The following is a 12,561-nucleotide window of genomic DNA, read 5'->3' on the forward strand; positions in this document are numbered from 1 at the left end:
TGTTCATATCACCAAAGTGATCCTACTAGAATTCAAAGTGACATAATGGCAATTCATAAATAATTAGTCTAAAAATTAATGTGCAAGAACATCTACTAAATGGGTTAAACTACTAGACTGCTGAAAAGTAGCTACATAATTTATCTTCTTTAGACTACACTTTAAATAAATTAAATTTATTTATATAAATTAATTTATTAAAATCTATACACAAACAAAAAAGCATTAATAAACCTGCTTTATAAACAAATACCAAAATATAACACAATTCATTATCCTATCATGCAGCACAGAAAATATCTAATGTGTGAATATTTAATAAAAGGTTGAGCAATATATGAAGTTTGAGTAGTGACTATGGGTATATTTGCAGGAATGGCAACTAGATACATTGCATTATTTCTTACAATGCTTGTTTCTAAGATCTGAAATGCTGCAATGTAACATGTGAAGCAGGCTATATATATATATAAACAATAGAATAGTGATAAAACTGAAAGTCTAAAAAAGAACGAAAAAATTATTCATTTATTACATCGGATTATGGATCCAGGTCACTACTAGTTATAGCAGAAATACCCAGTAACCATAATGAAATATAGACAAATGTATTTGATCAGTGTATTGAGTAGGGTAGCTGACCAGTCAAGTGTAATTAAAATGGAATAAATTAAGAATGCCTGCAAAGTAAAAGCAGATTACCTAAAATTAAATAAAGTTAAGATTAACATAAAAATAACAAGAAAGCATTAACAAACCTGCTTTATAAACAAATACCAACATATAACACTATTCATGCTTTTACTTTGCAGGCATTCTTAATTTATTCCATTATAATTACACTTGACAAGTCAGCAACCCTACTCAATACACTGATCAAATACATTTGTCTATATATATATATATATATATACATGCACACACAGGGTTATCCATTAATGGATATTCATCATGCATTCTTGATTGGTATTAATTATATTTACTAATTAATATCCATAATGAAACCCTGTGGGTGGCGGTATATACCAAGGTAACTACAACAAGAGAGCACATGATATCACTGGATATGGAAAAAGGTGTTTTTAGAAGTTCGAAGTCAGTTTCATTACGATAGCACTATTTAGTACAGCATTACAGTACAGCATTTATTAGTGTGGTGCATAAGTTTTTTTATGAAAACAATGTGTATATTTTGGAACAGCATCTCAATCACAACTGGATTTTTATCTGTGGAGTGTACTCAAGAAAAGCTTGTGCACACACATCTCTTATGCTGGATGATTTGAATTAAAATACAGAAAACTGTATTTGTGCTACCGTTTAACATATTCTTTATAAAACTGAATAAAACATTAAAAAGAGTGAATGCAAGTATACATGAGCAAGCACGTGCTCATTTAATTAAATAGGTGCTTCAGGTGGGCACCTAAATTCCATATTTGATTTTAATAAAAAAATGTTATATTGCAAGATGCTTGCAATTTAACTGAATAATCATGTGTGTGTGTGTGTGTGTTGTTTCTGAGATTTTATAAACATTCACAACTAGAATGTTAGTTTAAATAAGAGAATAAGAAAAATTTTCTCTGCATGCCAAATAACTACAGAAAGCTCTTTAAAACCTGGCACCTTTGGGGACTGAGAGGTGCTGGATTTTAAAATTTTATGGATTTGAAAGTGATGCAGCAAGTGGTTGAAGATTTCTGAAGAAACATTTCAATGAATATTAAGCAATAACAAATGAACTTATTTACATCTGTAAAAATTTCTAATGACTAAAATGTAGTGCTAGTGGTTACAACTATAAATAACAGTTCCATTTGTTAAATGTAAACAGTCAAAGAAAATGTTATCATGTACTGTAATGTCAATTTTAAACACGTCTAATCCAGTATCAGATTGAGAGAATATATTAATGAATGTACATCAGAGGAAATGTACCTTATTATGCAGAGGATTAAAAAAATAATAATAAATAAGTATTCTTCTTAAGGAAGAATTTGGCATATAATCTGCTATTTGTAACCCATGCAAAAAATGTAGAAATTTCACTCCTTTAGTGCTATTATTCAGTAAACTTTGTTACCTAATGAGAGCAGCCCTTGCCAATTACAGCTAAGTTGCTGGTCAATTCGCTTATTTTGTGAGCTGATGACCTGACCAGTTTGGCATCACTATAGAACCATGGTTGTTAACCTGGGTGCAAGTCAGTCTTTCTGGGTATGTGATAAACTCAGATTATTTTAAGGTCAATAACCAATACAGAAACATATGTACAAATACTTTTCTTTAAAACAACAAACAAAAAAAAAAAAATATATATATATATATATATATAGTGAAACCTGCATTAGGTGCTCCTCTTTGAAACCTGCACCACCCTCTGTTAAATAGTGCATTTTTATAGGTCACTTGCTAAATCCCTCTTAAGCACCATCCCATCTAATGTAAACAGCATTCTCGGCCCCACAAAACTAATCTGACCTGCATTAAGCAAGCATTTTTATTTATTTATTTTTCTATTTAGTTGGTTGGTGTGAAAATAGTTGGTTGACTAAATAGGTTACAGTTACCTTTTTTTTTTTTATCATAACATATAGAGCGTTGATAACCCGAATTAATTGGGACCAGGGATAGTTCGGGTTCCGATTTGTTCAGATTTTCGAAATTATCAAAAATACTGTTCTGGATTTGTTGTTTGTTATTTGGTTTTTAGGAGTATTAGCAACTAAGGCCATATTGCTCCGGGATATGTGGTGGTCATTCCCTGACCTTTCCGCATCCTCCGTATTTGGTGGTGACGGGCTCGAACCCCGGTCTAATCAAGAAGCATGTGCTACGCACTGCTGCTTCCCACCTGGCTATGGAGGCACCTACTGTTCTGGAGCTAAAAAAAATTTAGTAAGTTTAGAAATAAAAGCACTGGCCTTAAAATCTGAGAGAACACCTAATTTTTTGTTAAAATCCAGCTCCTTTCCACACAATAAAGGTCCAGATATGGATTTTCCTAAACTTCCTCTGTGTGAACCACAAATAAACGGCATCTTTGAGGATGGGTCATTAGCTGTTCTCATAGTTTTTCTCTTCTTTCTTTTTCTTCTTTTTGCACCATCTGAATCAAGTTTTAATGCAAACTTTAAAATTTTTTTCCTTGTTGTTTTTAATGTCTATTATGGTTGACTTTCCAACCTTATAAAATTTTGCTAATGAAGAGCACTTTCGCCATTTGAAAGTCTGTTTAAAATCTCAATATTCGATTAAATTGTTAAAAGATAAAGAAAACTACAGTACAGTAAAATAAAACTCTGTTCAGAATCTTTTTACTCAGTATCTCACTTGCACGTATTGCATTAGTTGCAATTTCTGCAAGCCATGTTATTGATTGATGCTTATCTTTTTTTACTGTTTTAGCTTTTACAACCCCACAAAAAAAAAAAAAAAATGTCAGTGAACAGAAATATCAGATTACAAAGTGTTATGTTTAGTTAGTACTGTATATATATATTAATCAAGCTATGTGCTTAAGCATAAATTTATTTTTATTTTACTAACCTGTGGATAATATTCTTCCGATTTTCACATATCCTTTAATTGTTAATTGGCAAGGGGAAAAAAAGGTGTAAATTTGTCCTTTATATCTTCATTTTTATAGCCTGTGGCTAACAGCCCTCTGATTTTCACTTATTAGAACTGCCTTTTAATAGAATCAAAATTCAGTTCACAAACATCACGTTTGTGATCACCATAAGTTTTGATGTTTGAATTTTTGACGCCCTACTGTAACACCATAAAACAAAAATATAAATGGCAATACTGAATGCACTAAAAATAAATCGCTAATTTTTTTAAAAAAATTTGCTGAGAAAGATTGAACATGCACTTCAGTTGAGACACTGTTTACATAACAAATTTACAGTGAAATGCTATTACAGTAATTAATACTGTAATAACATTGTGCAGCCAAGGCTTTGATCTTTAAATTTAAAATCAGTTGTTAGTGTTATGTAAATCGCAAAAACATCCATTAGTTTTCTTCCACAGAAAACTGACTTGTATTTACTTGTATATCATGCATTTACATCTATTGTACTATTATTTGAGGTGAGTAATATTTAATATGCATTTAAAAGTCTGATGCTTTTATTTATTTCGTAATATAGTACAGTAATACCCCGAAGTTACGCGATAGGTGGGTCCGACGAAAATCGCGTAAGTCGAATTCGCGTAAGTCGGGGTACAACTTTGCATATAAATACATATAAATTTTGCTTAATTGGGACCAAGGACTAACAAAAACACTAGTTTAGAAGAAAAATATTAATAAAATTGCAGTTCTTTATACATATTAATACAAAATATGTATTAAAAAAACAAATGGCTTACGTTAAAAAGTTATTTCGATGTCGATGGCTTCATAAAATCTAACAAATTCGTCTGACAACACAGCGCGTTCTTTTTTTCACGCAGAATTTCTTCGTAGCAAGCTAATAATTTTTTTTTATTCCTTGCTTTGTAGCTATAATGCGTTCTTCGTTCCATGTGCTTTTCGCCGTTGCTTCATTTAGGCCTGTAGCACGTGCAATATCACATGGTCTTTCATTTCGCTCAAAGCGTTTCACAATTTCATATTTTTTCTCTATCGACAGAGGCGGACTGGCCATAAGCCTTACCGGGGAAACCCCGGTGGGCCAATGTGATTTTGGCCATAAACCATAGTATGAGGCCACTATAAATTTTCCTGGGTAAGAATTTTTGACCCAGTCCGCCTCTGTTTATCGATAATTGCTTTTCTTTTTCTCTCTGAATCTGCAGTGTCTTCACCAGGACGCTTCCTTTTCACACCTTTTAATTAAGTATTTTACTCATTTTTAGGGAATAAAGCACAATTACAAAACGAGGAGGCACGCTTGATACGCATAAACAAAGCTGCGCGCATGTAGCAACTGAATAAACAACACCATTAAGGCAGAGATACGCTATTAACACCTCACATTTCTAGGGGTTACTACCATAAAACAATAAAAATCCAGTTGCGTTTCTGCTAGTGAAATCTGTTATAAACTGGTAGTGAAATCGATCTAATTGCATTTGTGATTATACCGATAGCTGGAATTGTGTTGGTTTTTACGTTATTATGGTGAAATGTGTTTCCCCTTCACTGATATAAAAAACATAAAAGCAGCAAAGTTGAATTTTGTTCATCTTTCGCTCTCATTCTCCGCCGTCGCACCGTATATCGATAACATATGAAAAACGACCTTGAAGATAGTGGGCGGCAGCGTTGCCAAACGAAAAAATCAAGAACCGCGTAACTCCGAGTTCGCGTAAGTCGGGGTATTACTGTATTATGAATTTCAGTAATGAGTAATTTAACCTTTTAATTTCAGCAATTCCTTGTCATGTCAAAGAAACACAAAAGAATGATGGCTGTTATTTTATGTTATTTTATGGCAGAGAAGGACAGAACAACAACTGCAATGTGTATTGTTATTTTATTTTGTATTATTGTTATTTTCAAATTCAAATCTCAAACCATTAAAACTATGTGAACATTTCAACAAACACCATGATGGTAAAGCTGCTGGACTATTCTTGACACTGAAGTTTGAGAGGGCACAATTCAATACTAGGAAACTATGAGCACATTTTCGTTTGCATCACTTGAAAAGCCCTTGTTACAAACAACTCTTAAGTTGGATATTTAAGTGCCAAGAAAAAGAAGCCTCATACAACTGCTAAAGAACTGGTAAAATTTTATTCACTGGAAATGGCCAAAATAGTACTGGGTGTTCAGAAGCACAAAAGGAGCTTCAAAAGGTTCCTCAATCAAATGATATGATTCGTTCTAGGATTTGTGAGATAAGCCTGGATACCTTGCACCAACATGCACTTGCCACAAAGACACTGCCAGCAAAATTAAGGTTAACTTTGTCTACTGTGGTAACTATAGTAAACTCTATCTGAGAGCATTAGTCAAATCATTGCTGCTTCTGTTCTTTTCTACAAAGAAATTGGTACTGAATACACCACGATTCTTTTCCACACAAAAGTGACATGGCGTTCCCAGAGACAAAAATTTTAAGTTGGATAGAGTGCATTGAGAAGAGAAATTGTGTTAACTTGTTTAGCTCAAAGAAACTTCTGTGTCAGAAAATGAAAGACTCAACCAACACACCTGAAGTTATAGAGAATTTGCAACAGTTAAGCAATTCTTCCCAAGGATACTTTTCTGAGGGAGATTTGATGTAGTGCAAAAATGGATACTGGATCAATTTCTTTTTAACCTTGTTTCTGTCGACGATAGTGATTTAATAAAAGATGATCTCACTGAATTACGAGTCAATGGACGAATTTGAATGTAGTTTGAAACAATGAAGCTGGAAAATTTCTGGTGCACTCAACTAACACCATTTCCACAACTGTTCAAGACAGCGCTTGAAAACCTTGTCCCATTTGAGACAACTCACTTATGTGAAATGGGATTTTCACCACTCATACATATCAAAACAAAACCCAGAAACTGCTTAAATATGAGTGATGATATGCACATGCTCATTTCCAAAAAAAGTGTCTCGTTTCATGAATATTACTGAACAGAAGCAACAACAGAAAGTCAGTAAGCTTATAATTTAATTTTAACATCATTAAAATAAATATATTATTCCTCTGCCATTCCAATTTATTTTTTGTTGTTGTTGTTTTAAACTTTAAAGAGTCTGTACCATTCCCCCCATCCACAAGCTTTATATTATAGGTTTAAAGAACTGACCTACAGAAGAACTACGAGAGAGATTACAACTGTGATCTCTCTCTCTCTCTCTCTCTCTCTCTCTCTCTCATGTTCTAAAATGACATAAAACTGGTCACTAGCTCATGTTGCATGACCAAATATATATATAGTTGTAATTTTCAAGAACAGTTCATGCTAAGTTACAAAATTTACCAAATAAAGTCAAATGTAATTGTTGATGTGTGTGTGTGTGTGTGTGTGTGTGTGTGTGTGTGTGTGTGTGTGTGTGTGTGTGTGTGTGTGTGTGTGTGTGTGTGTGTGTGTGCGCGGGCGCGCTTAATATTTCCAGATTGTAAAATTATATTTTTCATTTATTATTTTTTTTTTTTGTAAAACGTGCCAGATTTTAAAGAATTGTAAAGTGTTGGATGCTGTGATGTTCTCTGAAATTCAGTTTATTAAATTAATTAAAAATTTGGAATTAATTTTGGAAAAAACTTACAAAAATAAGGAAACAAGCTCGTTGTATATGATGGTCTATCCTTAAGATCACCTTCTTCTGAAGCAAAAGGGTTAAACTCTACACAAAAAACTTAAGTAATTTCTACCATGTGCTTCCTGGTCCTGTGCACTCCTAGAGTCACAATCTCTCTGGGTTTGACCAACAGTGTCCAGGTTTTGACACATTGTCTCTGGGCTCTGGATTTAGTTATCATTTCTCAAGGTTTAGGAGTTTTATTACATAACTTAAAATTATTCAAAATTTTGATATTTGAAACTTTGTTTGGCATCTTTTTTAAACATGAACCACTTAAATATTCATACATTGTCAAATTCTGTGACCTGAACCAGAGAATTTCTTGAGTAGAACTGTCAGAATTGGCCATGCCCACATTTACAGTTCCATGTCGCTCTGCCACTATTGTGTTTATGTTACTGATACCATCAGATTCAAGACTCAAGAAATCGTTTTAGGTTGGAGTTAGAACCCTCAGATTTAATGAATTTTGTGATTTGTTATGATTGTGATTGTCATATTGTGAAGAAGTACAAGAATATGGGAGTACTATAAAAATGTAACACTATAAGTTCTATAGTAGTTTTATAAGTAAACGATTGATAACATTGCTTTGCCTGGCTAAAGTGAACAAAGATTTCATTAAATAACATTTAAATTGTTGCTCTACTTCTTTTTTTTACTATCAAGTCTATAATGTACTATTAAATTTACAAATTTTATAATAAATTTATAATTATAAATTCAATAATCAATTTTGAACAAAAGACTTAATTTTTATTGTCTATAACATTTGAGTGCAGCCACTTTGGTAGTACTATTTTTATAATGGTCCATCCTATGTGAATAGAAAAAGAAGTACAAGTATATTCCACAAAATACTTCTCATGACTCACAAAAGAATTGCAGCACCAAAACAGCCATGCCTAAAGTTCCATTCTGATTTAACTTATTTATTATTATTTTGGGTTTATTTTTTAGAAGAAAATTCAGGTATATCATCAGAAGTGCTGAAGAAAAAAAGAAAACATTATGATTATGATTTTGCTCAAGACAATTGGAGTAAATGTAGAGTAAGCAAGTATATTGACTTAAAAAAGTTGACAAAATTAATACAGTAGAAGCTCTATATAACGACCCCCAAGGGAATGGAAAAACATTCATTATAGTATTATTATTATTATTATTATTATTAGCTATATGGCACAAGGCAGCCTGAGGCTTATGCTGCACCAGCCAAAAAAAAAAAATTTCTGAGTAACCGTTACCCTGAGAGAGAGAGAGTCAAAAGTAGAAGGGAATCACCAAGAAAGAGAAGAATGAAGATATGCACAACTCAGGATCCTGAGTGTGCCAAGCCCATACTCACCAGATGTGAGCCCTTGGGGTTATATCAGAAGAACAGATATCAATCGTTCTTAAAATCAGCAACAAAACAAGTAACAGCTTGAACATCTAATATAATTCTACTAATACAATACAGTATAATCTTATTTATAATATGTACAATATTAAACAAGAAAATTATGATTGTAAATTTTGCATTGATTGTAGAGTGCAGTAAGGTTACAATTAAATTGTAAATTTCACCAGCATACCTATCAAGGTCTAACAAGAGAAATGTTTCATACTCTAAAATAATCTATCACATGCTGTTTCAATAGTAGAGAATGTTTTAAAAGAGAATTATGAAGGTGCATGATAGCAGTTACTTCACTTTTGCTTGAAAAAGAAAATAGCTGATGTACAAGTTCTAATCGTTGATGAGCATCCTTCACTTAAACTTCTTGTTCAACCACATCTCATCTTTGTCACTACAAATTTCAGAAGATTCCATTACATTCACAATGATGTCGTCTTCATTTGTGCATATCCTGAAACATTCAATGTCCACATAACCTTTGAAGTGTAAGTTTTCTTGTAAGTTTAGGTGATGATACACATGCTCAAATATTTCTTTACTATTATCACACTATTGTTTGCAATTAATAGAAGAAGAAGCATGCAGAACTTCACACACTGAATCACTCAAGGTAGTAAATCGAGCATATTTGAAGTAGTTGGCGATCACTTTTTTTAATCAACTTTATCCCATGGTGAAACACATAAATACATTGCCTGCAGGATGTTGATTTCACATTGAATTTTACTTTAATACATAGTACAATTTTCTTTAATAGCATTCTTCAGTAGTTTTTATTAAAACACTAGATTACACCTTGATCAAATGGCTGAATAACTTGCATCACATTTAGTAGTAGGTACTTGACAGTGTTTGCACGTAGGCCGTTTACTTCACAATGAGGGGTGCAATTATTCAAAAACTGCAAAATTTTTCTATTCTTCTCACTCATACTGTGATCTAAGTCTCTGATCCATTCTTTGTATATCTGTGATACTATCCATGCCTTTTGGTTTGCACAATACACTACCATGTATTGCGCAAACCAAACCTTTAAAGCATTGAAGAAAGAGGAAACATCTCTGTGCTAGACATGTTTCCTTCTAGGAAAACAGCAATGCAATGTTTGGCCTTTTTCCCACCACTACATTTCTTGCCTTTAAATGTAAGAGTCTTTTCTGGTAGCAATTTAAAAAGAGTCCAGTTTCCATATGTCAGCAAAACATTTTTTAAATGATTTCTCTTTTCTCCCATTTTCTTTCCACATCCATGGCTGCACTTTGAACACAGACTTTTTTGAAAGACAGACCATGACAAGTCTTAAATTTCTGGAATCATCCATCTGAACTTATAAATTTGCCAAAATATCCATTCCTTTGAAGCTTAAGTATCCAATGTGCAAATGATTCAGCCTTAGCTTTTAAAAGATTACCACCTACAGGAATGTTTTTTGCACACATCATCATTAGCCATTCCAAAAGTACCTTTCCAAGATCCGGTTACTTCACCTTTCATGCTCAAATCCTACCCAGTGCAGCAGATTTCTCTAAACTTTCAATCTTTTTCAGATCTTTCAGAATAGTGAACAGAGTACTCCTAGGAATGACGAACTGTTTGGCAAAGTCAGTCTTAGAATGCACACCATTATCTACAGCTTGCAAAATCCAAATTTTATCTGTGATTAGCAAAGCTATCCACTTTCTAGGAACCATTCTAATAAACATACATTCTAACTATGTAATGAAATTAACTTCTAGCCAATGTTCATTTCATTACCACACTGTGAGAAAAGAGTGTGAAAAATCTTAAATAATTTCTCACAGCCAGGCTGCAACTCATTAATTACTTCAATATATTATTTGAAGCATTCTGTCATTTTTAAATTCAAATAAATAAAAAAAGTAAAAATCAGATTAAGAGGTAGAAATTTATGGTCGTTACAGAGAAATTCTTTTATTTTCAATTTCATTATAATAAATGTAAAATAGCATTAGGTTATTGAGAAACTAGCCGGGACCAACACATGACATTATAACGTACTGGGAAATTAAAAAGAGGGTAACTATAAAGAGCTTTGACTGAACAACACATACCATAGGCAATGTTAAATGTACTGTAAAGCATGATGGAGAGAGAGAGAGAGAGAGAGTGAGAGAGAGAGAGAGTGAGTGAGTGAGTGAGTGAGTGAGTGAGTGAGTGAGTTTTATCCATAATGGGCAATGCATGGAGTGATAGAAGAAACAGAATGCAAGTGGAGTTGGTGAAAGTAGAACTACTTGCCAAACTCAATTTTGGCAAGAACTGTCAAGAATTTTAAAACTGTTACTAAGCTTGAATAAGTGGAAATTTTTAAAAGTACAACCACTCCCTGGCTTATGTAATAATCGACTTATGGAAATTCAACTTTATGTAAGTTTTTGCCAGCTGGTGTAAACTTAAAAAAAATCATGGAAATGTATTTTGCATCCCGTAGAAATAAATGGAGGTATAGTGAAAATATCATGATGTGAACTCAATAACACATTTTTTTTTTTTGGTAATTCGTTCCAAAATATCACAATGGCATTCAAAATTGATTCTTATAACAGAACATATGATAACAATGAAAGTGTAGTGCAATTTACATCATAAAAATACACTTTCATCTTTATCATATGTTCCATTATAAGAACCAATTTTGAATGTCTTTGTGATATTTTTCAAAAACACATTTCTGGAGGCCACTATCATAAAACAATAAAAACAATTTTCACTTTCTGGTTTATTGAGCTTTTCTGTTAGCGCAATCTATTACAAATGAATAGCAAACTCGATCTTATTACATTTGCGATAATACCGACAACTGGAATTCTGTGGGTTTTTATGTTACGGTATTATAGTGAAATGAGTTCCCCTTCACTGAAATCTTCAATCATATAAAAAACAAATAAATTTTCAGAATCTTCTCTTCATTCCTATTTACTTAATTACAATGGCGAAGGGAAAGGGATCAACGGAAAGTGCAAGTACTGGCAGTGCTAAAAAACGAAACAAAATTGATTTAGAAATGAAGTGATTAATTAAGAATTACGAAGCAGGACAAAGTTTGTCATCTATTGCACAGAATTAGGTCTCGCTGCTTCAATAGTTAATACTATTTTAAGGGACAGTGTGTGTATAAAAGAACACGTTAAAGGATCAACACATTTAAGATCAACAGTGATCACTAAACAGCGTTCAGGTACTATATCAAAGATGGAAAAGCTATTAATAATATGGATGGAAAATCAGATTCAGAAGCAAGTGCCCCTGAGTCTAATAGCCATTCAAGCAAAAGCAACAAGTATATATTAAGGATAAGTACAGTGAACCCCAAGGCAAGTTTGTGGCGAACAACGGCTGGTTTAATTGGTTCAAGCATCATGCTGGTTTCCAAAACATTAAAGTATGCGATGAAGTCACCAGTTCCAATTCTGCAGCTGTAGAGAAATTTTGTGATATGTTTGAAAAAACCCCTTCTAAATCTTCACAGCCCTCAACTTACGCAGCAGTGTGCTTATCAGCTGGAGAGTTAATTCTGGCAACGATGCTCGAAACGTAAAACTTGCTGATGTTATGCCACTCTCCTCTCTCTTTTTGTAATTTTATAATTTTGAAATTTTTGTAATTTTGTACACTTTTGTAATTTTTCCTACGCATGAGATAAAAAAAATTGAATAAATAATTCTATTTACATGTTTGTCGAACATTTCTTTTTTGCTTCAATCAAATTTGCGAGTGCTGCATAGGCATTTAGGGAAATTCTGACCTACATAGAGTTCCATGGAACACAACCCTTACATAAGTCGGGGAGTGGCTGTACAGTAAGTAATCAAAAATATTCTTGGAAGAAAGTGACTGTGATTATGAGAAATATTAATAATTAAAATTAAT

At 32.8% G+C, this 12,561-nt stretch overlaps 1 protein-coding gene across 1 annotated transcript in view; it reads right to left on the minus strand.

Moving 5' to 3' along the window:
• The window catches only part of LOC150085624 (transmembrane protein 65), a 165,223-nt gene that overhangs the window by 19,469 nt on the left and 133,193 nt on the right, over positions 1-12,561 (minus strand). The gene's annotated exons all lie outside the window — the stretch shown is intronic.

Source organism: Mastigoproctus giganteus, chromosome 5 (genome assembly GCF_048544385.1).
Source record: "Mastigoproctus giganteus isolate SK-2022 chromosome 5, ASM4854438v1, whole genome shotgun sequence".
NCBI lineage: Eukaryota > Metazoa > Arthropoda > Arachnida > Uropygi > Thelyphonidae > Mastigoproctus > Mastigoproctus giganteus.